This window comes from Mizuhopecten yessoensis, unplaced genomic scaffold, assembly GCF_002113885.1.
Source record: "Mizuhopecten yessoensis strain PY_sf001 unplaced genomic scaffold, ASM211388v2 scaffold10929, whole genome shotgun sequence".
Classification (NCBI taxonomy): Eukaryota; Metazoa; Mollusca; class Bivalvia; order Pectinida; family Pectinidae; genus Mizuhopecten; species Mizuhopecten yessoensis.
This window is the reverse complement of record NW_018408792.1, coordinates 256,886-266,681: the sequence shown is the minus strand read 5'-3', so window position 1 is coordinate 266,681 and position 9,796 is coordinate 256,886.

Here is a 9,796-nt window from a genome sequence, read left to right as displayed (position 1 = left end):
TATTGCCGGTTGATGATCATTTGATTAATTTATAGTCAGAGGGATTAAACCGATAATATAATTTAATATATTTACTTCTTAGTTCGCTGAAGGAGGGGCATTTTAGAATATCATTTTACAGAAAGGGCAAAGTCTTAAATTATGAGGAACATTTCAATGTCTTCCAGTTTCTATTAAAAGATGTGTGAAGACAATCGTATTTTGCCATTTTTTTTGTTCTTTACAGGAATAGGTTTACTTAAGTAAGGTTAAAGGCAGGCATGATCAATAATATGTTGATAAACCCTTCACTTAGACGAGGTGGAGAAAAAAGTCTCACAGTCTTTTTTAAAATATCTGACAATCTCTGTTTTGCTAAAACCAAAAAATGATGTGTATTGAAGCTACCCTGTGCTTGCCAGTACTCCAATATACCAGAAGAACAGAGTTCTTGTTTAACAGAAGCCACCCAATCGTTACAATGTGGGTTCGATTCACACTCATTGTACATATTTTGATAACATGCATTTACAATACAGTTGCTAGAAGACAATAGTTTGCACCAGCAAAGAGGATATTTACCCAATTCGAAATTCGAACTCTTAAAATATTCTTACAAAAGTCTAGATGTCTTTGTTTGATAGCAGGCACTTTTTGTAAACCCCACACCTCGCAAGCATTGAATCTATCGCCCCATGAACAACGAACAAAATAAAACGTTAGCAAAGGTACATTTAAAAATATTTTGTATATTGTTCAATGTAGATTTTGCAATTAATATCTCCCGAGACTTGTACGATGCATGGGGCTTCGGCGAGGAACGCGGTTAAGCAGTAAAATCTATTCTCCGTTATTAGGTAGTATCTGCGCTCATTTTTAGAAGTCATGTCATTACAGCATGCAAATCCACTGTAGTGTTGCTGCAAAGTGGTGCTGAGAAAAGTAAATTTCCTGTGTATATCAACATTCATTTAGTAGAAACAACGGTCAGTCTAGAGAGGGTTAAATGCTCGTCCTCTTTGTAAATATTTAAATCCTGCAAGGATTTTCATTGGTTTTGGTCTTATTTTGTTTAACTTTTTTTTACACATCCATTCGCGCGCGCGCGCGCGCGTGTGTGTGTGTTTACGCGCCATGGTATGTTTGTGTATTTATCTCCTTGCGATAGCGCAGATATTGTTGATACCAACTTTATAGTACTACCTCAGAAGTACTGCGTAAAATGAGGCAATATCACAGCAGATGTAGGTAATTGTCACAGAAGTAGTTTATTGTCACAGCAGATGTAGGATATTGTCACAAGGGATGTAGGTTATTGTCACAACATATGTAGGTTATTGTCACTGGAGATGTAGGCTATTGTCATAGGAGATGTAGGTTATTGTCACAGAAGATGTAGGTTATTGTCACAGCAAAAATAGGTTAATGTCACAGCAGATGTAGGTATTGTCACAGGAGATGTAGGATATTGTCACAAGAGATGTATGCTATTGTCACAACAGATGAAGGTTATTGTCACAGGAGATGAAGGTTATTGTCACAGCAGATGTATGTTATTGTCACAGGAGATGTAGGTTATTGTACACATGAGATGTAGGTTATTGTCACAGCAGATGTAGGCTATTGTCAAAGAAGATGTAGGTTATTGTCACAGTATATGTTGATTATTGTCACAACAGATGAAGGTTATTGTCACAGGATCTGTAGGTTATTGTCACAGCAGATGTGTGTTATTGTCACAGGAGATGTAGGTTATTGTACACATGAGATGTAGGTTATTGTCACAGCAGATGTAGGCTATTGTCACAGAAGATGTAGGTTATTGTCACAGTATATGCTGATTATTGTCACAACAGATGAAGGTTATTGTCACAGGATCTGTAGGTTATTGTCACAGCAGATGTGTGTTATTGTCACAGGAGATGTCGTTTATTGTACACAAGAGATGTAGGTTATTGTCACAGCAGATGTTGGTTATTGTCACAGGAGATGTAGGTTATTGTCACATGAAATGTCGGTTATTGTCACAGCAGATATAGGTTATTGTCACATTAGATGTAGGTTATTATAACATTAGATATAAGTTATTGTCACAATAGATGTAGGTTGTTGTCACATCCGATGTAGGGTATTGTAACAGCATATGAAGTTTTTTTCTCTCACAAATTTGACATTTTACATGTAAATGTCTATCACTCACTATATCACCAGTAATGTAATATCCATTGATATTTTAAGAACGATTACATTTTTATTTATTTTTGTCTGTGTTGGTTTGTTTTGTAAATTTTGCAGATCGCACTCCCCGGGTATGGCGTGTCAAACGTTGCAATATTCAATAATTGTATATTTATGTTCGAAATTTTATATTTGTGATCAATAATTGTGAATATATGTGCAATATTTTATATTTGTATTCAATAAATGTAAATATATGTTCAATAAAAAAATATCTATGCAATACAAAAATCTTTGTGTTCATGAAAAAATATATATGTGCAATAATATATATATATTTGTTCGAAAAATAAATATTTATTCGAAAAAGAAATGTGTGCAATAAAGATATAATTATTCGATAATTTGTATTCTGGCTAAGCATCGTTTGACCTCAACGGCAACTTGCTGGAACGGCATGTTTGACTGGAAGGTGGGGAAAATGAAAGTACAATATCGATCCTAAAACGATTCATTTGTAAACAATTCGGACAAAAGAAGTGAAATTTGTTAGGTCTGCATATATTTGATTGAATAAAGATCATTTTGAGTTAATAACACAGATCAATTTGTCAGATCCAATTTGTTAGTCATACATATATTTTTTTTGCACACATATATTTTTGTATTGAATACAAATATTTTTTAATTGAACATATATATTTTTTGAACACAACTACACGTATGAACACGTACACACATATCGCCCGCCCGCGTGATAATATATTCGACGGGCGTATGGAACATGAGTTATCCTGCATCCTACAGCTGTTTAACATGGTGCTCCTTGTAGACAAATGCTTATATTTATTTGTATTCGTACTTTCAAGGATAATCAAAGTGCAATCAAATGTAAATATAAAGGGAAGTATTTTTGTAACATTTATGAGGTCATAACAACATTTGGTTCCAGGACTTATTAACCATGAAATAATAATACATTCCCTTATTTCTATCAGTTACACTGCATGTGTACATAAACTGTATAACTCATGTTTCATAGAAAAGTAGCATGTGGATGTTAAAAAGAAGTAATAAAATTCATTAACACGATCTCACTATAATTTTTCTAAACTTTCACCAAGCAAATTGAAAACCTTGACTATATCTAAAACCTGAAAGGGCTTGTTTGTTTTCGTCTTCATCATTGCTCATATAAGAAGAGGGCATTTTGTGATGAAAAACAGAGATTTCAAATAAATACATTGCACTTGTCACAAATACATTTATTTTTTGATAAACGGCGATATTCTTTATATAAACACTGGCTATGTAGTGATTTACTGGATCATCAAAGTTGTATCATATTGTTGGATGAAAGACCAGTATTTACTTCAATAATGTTAAACAATGGAACATGGACAGAAACGACAGACCACTTGAACAGATATTACCTTGGTAAAGAAAATACATGTAAACATGATCATTAGATCATAACATAACTGACCACAGAGTTGGACACATTAGATCAGTGATCATCATATCAGGAAATATTAAACAGACAACTAATTAACTCACCGCGGAACTGCAGCAGCACAATAAGTATAAACAATGCTCCACTACAGTCCCCCATCGTGACGGCCACCCTTCACTACGTCTGTGTGGCTCTGTTCGGTAACTTTAAGATAGACTATCCCGTGTAACATTATTGCCTGGTAACTGGTTACATAATACGTCAGGCCTCGTTTGAAATGCTTTGTTATATTTTGTCAAATATTTATATAGAAATAGTTCTTATGTGACAAACTAAATGTAATTAGCATCTCCTTTCCGAATACCCTTCAGAAAAGCATTCAAATTCTTTATTTTATCTTGAGCAATTTTCATAATGTACATTCAAAATCAGCACAGGCTACATGTATAAGATACAATCAGCATATGTAAATTATAATTGATATACAGGTGTTTTTTATGAACTAAAAGCTTGCAAATCAAACTAGTTAGAAGCCAACAGAGTGGAGCGTATAAAAATTGCATCATATATGAACTTACTCAGGTTAATTAATAAGTTGATATTGCCGGTTGATAATGATTTGATCAATTTTATAGACAGAGGGATTAACACGATACTATAATTTAACATATTTACTTCTTAGTTCGCTGAAGGAGGGGCATTATAGAATGAAGTCGAATTCGTCTTCTATATTATTGTTACAGAAAGGACAAAGTCTTAAATAATGAGGAATTTGTCTATGTCTTCCAGTTTCCATTAAAAGATTGCGTGAAGACAGTCGTATTTTGACAATTGCTTTTTTGTACTTTACAGGAATAGGTTTACTTAAATAAGGTTGAAGGCAGTCATGATCAATAATATGTTGATTCACCCGAAAAAAAGATGTGTATTGAAGCTACTCTGTGCTTGCCAGTACTCCGACATACCAATAGAATGGAGTTCTTGTTTAATAGAAGCCACCCAATCTTTACAATGTGGGTTCGATTCACACTCATTGTACATATTTTGATAACATGCATTTAAAATACAGTTGCTAGAAGTCAATAGTTTACACCAGAAAAGATGATATCTACCCAAGTCGAAACTCGAACTCCTAATGTATTCTTACAAATGTCTATATGTCGTTCTTCGATAGCAGGTGCTTTGTGTTAACTCCACACATCGCAAGCATTGAATCTACCGCCCCATAACATCTAACAAAATTGCACGTTAGCAAAGGTACTTTTATAAATATTTTGTATATTGTTCAAGGTAGATTTTGCAATTAATATCTCCCGAGACTCGTACGATGCGTGGCGTTTCGGCGTTTTGACAATTGCTTTTTTGTACTTTACAGGAATAGGTTTACTTAAATAAGGTTGAAGGCAGGCATGATCAATAATATGTTGATTCACCCGAAAAAAAGATGTGTATTGAAGCTACTCTGTGCTTGCCAGTACTCCGACATACCAATAGAATGGAGTTCTTGTTTAATAGAAGCCACCCAATCTTTACAATATGGGTTCGATTCACACTCATTGTACATATTTTGATAACATGCATTTAAAATACAGTTGCTAGAAGTCAATAGTTTACACCAGAAAAGAGGATATCTACCCAAGTCGAAACTCGAACTCCTAATGTATTCTTACAAATGTCTATATGTCGTTCTTCGATAGCAGGTGCTTTGTGTTAACTCCACACATCGCAAGCATTGAATCTACCGCCCCATAACATCTAACAAAATTGCACGTTAGCAAAGGTACTTTTATAAATATTTTGTATATTGTTCAAGGTAGATTTTGCAATTAATATCTCCCGAGACTCGTACGATGCGTGGCGTTTCGGCGAGGAACGCGGTCAAGTGGTAAAATCTATTCTCCGTTATTAAGTAGTATCTGCGCTCATATTTACAAGTCATGTCATTACAGCACGCAGGTCCCGTGTAGTGTTGCAGCACAGTGGTGCTCAGAAAAAATAAATTTCCTGTGTATATCGACATTCATTAAGTAGAAACAAAAGTCAGTGTCGAGAGGGTTAAATGCTGGTCCCCTTTGTAAATATTCAAACCCTGCAAGGGTTTTCACTAGTTTTGGTCTTAATTTGTTAAACTCTTATGTCACCTCCATTCGCGCGCGCGCGTGTGTGTGTGTGTGTGTCTGCGCACCATGGTATGTTTGATTTGTGTATTTACCTCCTTGCGATAGCGCAGATATTGTTGATACCGTCTTTATAGTACTACCTCATAAGTACTGCGTAAAATAAGGCAAGATTTCAATATTCACTTATGGAAAATAAAGAAAAGATCATATTGATACATGTAATAGGAGTACGTAAGGTAAAAATAGTATTGTCTATATTTTAACGTTAAATTTTGGGAAACGTCTTATACTCTTTTTCTCTCTATTACTAGTTGGAGTTACCACTGGTAAACCTGGATACAGGTCTAGCTTAGTTGAAACACACGATGTAAGGTAAAAATAAAAAAACAGGTAAAAAAAAGAATACAAGGGAGCATATGGTATACAAGTAAACTGCTTTACATTTCTAAACCTGACATTTTTAACGCGGAATCAAGGTGTCAACCAAACCTTGCATTGCAATGATTGACGTAGATAGAACAAGTATAATCAGAAAACCTGTTTATCTAAATACAGAGTGGCATCATAATTGTGTATATGTAGGACAGTATTTACAACACATTGTCATCTTTTATATTCCGGGAATAAAAAAAAGAAATAAAAAACAGTTTAACATGTGAAATGGAATTATTGATCCGTAAGCTAGCTGTGACCATTAATTACTCAGGAGTGGTTATTATTATTACATTATAATTGTGATATCAAGAATTATGATGTCACTATCAACGGTCATGCTAATTTTGTTAGACATAGCTGGTCAATGATGTTTGTTCCTTTTATCAAGAATCAACTTAATGTTTAAAGCAGAAATATACAAATAAAATTAACAAATTTGTAAAAGTCAAAGAAAAATATAATTACAAGTATTGAACAGCATTCGGTTCAGTCTAAAATTTCAGAAAGATTTGCATTACAGTGTAAACAGTTCATGTCTAGAATGTCTTTTAATCTTTTATGACAACAATACATCAAAATAAGAACAAGATAATGAACATTATTTTACTATAAAGCTGCTGTTTAAGTTGTAAATGCTACAACTATGCATTTGTTAAATTTCCCTTATATTTCTAATACCAAAACAAGGGAGTGCTTCAGTTTTGACAAATAGTTAAAGTATTACACTACAGTGACAGCTACTTAATAAATATTATAGATTCCGTCAGTCTGCTTAATATTTAGCTGTTTAGTGTCAATGTCTGTATTAAATTAACATACATACTTATCATACCTGCAAAGACACTATTTTGTCCTGAAGCTCTGTTACTTGAAATTGTTATTTTGTAATAAAGTATTACCTAAACCACTGTCGGCACCTGCTGTATAAGTGCGTGTGTCACTTAATTCCACCTCCCCGGCAACAAAGGGATAGCACTCATCGAATTTGTCACTGGTTAGCTTGACGAGTCACATCCTCTCCTTTGGAACCGGATCATGCTGGATCACATGTTCCACGGGTTCACACAACCTACTCCTGATAAAACTTTTCTTATTCCAAGACTTCTTTTCCTTAAAGTCATTGCAATCGAAAATAGCAGGGAACGGGTTTTCAATACTGGGTTGCCCATCAACGAAATGCTTCGAGTTTGAACACACAACGTAATGTCTGATGTCTGCATAGAGACTTTTACGTAATTTATTGGCGATATTGTTCTCCAAGCTGTCTCTCATTACGAGTTGCAACCATTTTTTCCTGACACTGTTTACCTTTAGAAGTTGGGAAAATGTTGTGTCCGGGTAATGATTTCTGCTATTTGACGTACAGACGTTTGAAATACAGTGAGGGTGGGGCATACTGTTTACACCTTTGCCCCCGTATCTCGCGAGACTTGTGCATATTCCAGCAAGAACTCTTTGAAGGGGAGTAACTCGTGGATGGTCGCGATAACAAGTAACGTTATTCTAAACCGAATACACTTAAGGATTGGATCTTGCTTTGGTCGATTTCATGGGGTGATGAATTAAGTTGGTCTTGAAACAAATTTAATGAATTGCGAACTGTTTCAAGACCAACTCAATTCATCATCCCATAAAATCGACAAAAGCAAGATTCAATCCTTATATTTCAATCGTGGTTTTTTTAATGATTGGAACTTGTCAAGTCCATTCTGATCATTTGTCCCCGGTTTTGGAGCTTGTGCAAGTCTACGTATTGACGTAATGTGAAAAACATATAGTCCGTCATGGAAGGGTCATCATACAATATGATGGTGTACGTTGATAGTTCAATACAGCTAAATTATGTAGAAACAAAACACGAAACCATATTTCAAATGTTATATTTAATTTCTATTGATAAATTCATAAGATATCAACTTTTCTGATGCGTCATCGCGGAAGAATAATGCCTAGAGACAGTGCACAGACTCAGCTGCGAGTCTACGGCAGCCATCATTTATCAGCTCGAAGCAGAGAGTCACTAAATTTCGAGATTCTGTATCGTCTAGAATGTGAAGCTGCATTAATTGAATGTCGAAGTAGACAGGAAATCAGACGTGGCTTGAACGGACGAATATTTGATATGACATTTGGTTGTTCGACTGTATTTCATATAAGACGGGACCACATTGATCTACCACAGGGGTTCGTTACAAATGTTTGAAATGCACATGCTATACTGATATGGGTCACAGCACACATAAACATACATGTATACACATATGCTATACTGATATGGGTCACAGCACACAAACATACAGCTATAGCATGGTATGTGTATTTCAGACATTTGTATCGAACCCCTGTGGATCTACGTAACTTGCACAAGGCAGAATTGGTAGCCGGAGGAGAATGTCTAGGGCAGAACATAACTTGTCTCTACCACTAGCAACCGTGAGCTGGTGATATTTTGCTGATTTATCATTTTTGGTTGTTTAAACAATTTCTTGTGTTGCTTCTATGAAAATGTGAAATATTTGTTTAAGCACGTCAATAGTTATCTCCCTTCACAAAATCATACGCACATGCATTGTTAATCTGGTCAAGTCCATTAGCAAATGAAATACATTTGGTAGTTTCATTGAGTCCAACTTGAGTAGGAATTGAAATATCATCTTATGATACATCTCATTTTTCTTTTTTTTCACTTTTTTTTTAAATGTGTGTATTGGAGTGGGGAATGAAGTAATCAATGAAGTAATTGATCAGCATATTCCAATCATACAAAAATATCAGAGAAACACCCGAGCTCCTTTTATGAATGGAAAACTCCGGAAAGCAATAAATCACTAGAAAAGCTTATTTTGAAATTTAACTTTTGTAAATCAGACAAAAAATGGAACCTGTTCAGGAAACAAAGAAATTATGTAACAAAATTATTAAATTATATTTTTGCTGAATGGTGTGGTGAGGGAACAAAGTCGACTGACTTTTGGCCCAATATTCCTCCATTTATATCGAGCAAAGGTGGAGTGACAGATGAAAATGTACAATTACAGGAAAACGACAAAGTAGTTACACATCCATTAGATGTCTGATATTTTTAATGATTTTTTCGTAAATGTTGCCGCCGATATAGGTGTAAATACAAATTGTCCTGAAGGAGCAGATCACCCTAGTGTTTTAGCAATAAGAGAAAACACTGATCTGCTGCCCGAAGGAATTATACTTTAAAGAGGTAAGTGAAGAAAAAGTACTAAAATATATAAAGAAAATCGGACCAAAAAGGCTACAGGTTTAGATTGTTCATCTCCTAAGGTTCCTCATCTCACCAGTAATGTTATGGTATAACCTATTACAAACTTGGTTAACATGGTCTTATCTAAAGGCTATTTTCCAGACCAACTTAGGCTCGCTAGGGTTACCCCTATTTTTTAAAAAGAAGAACCCTTTAAGTAAAAACAAACTAAAGACCAATGAACATTTTACCGACTATTTCCAAATTATTTGAAAGGTCTATGGTTGAGCAACGTGAGGGCTACTTCAGCGGTATTAACCATCCATTCTTCTCAGCTTTCAGTCGTGGATACAGCTGTCAGTCAGCGCTGATAGCACTCACTGAAGAGTGGCGAATGGCCTTAGACAGTAACAA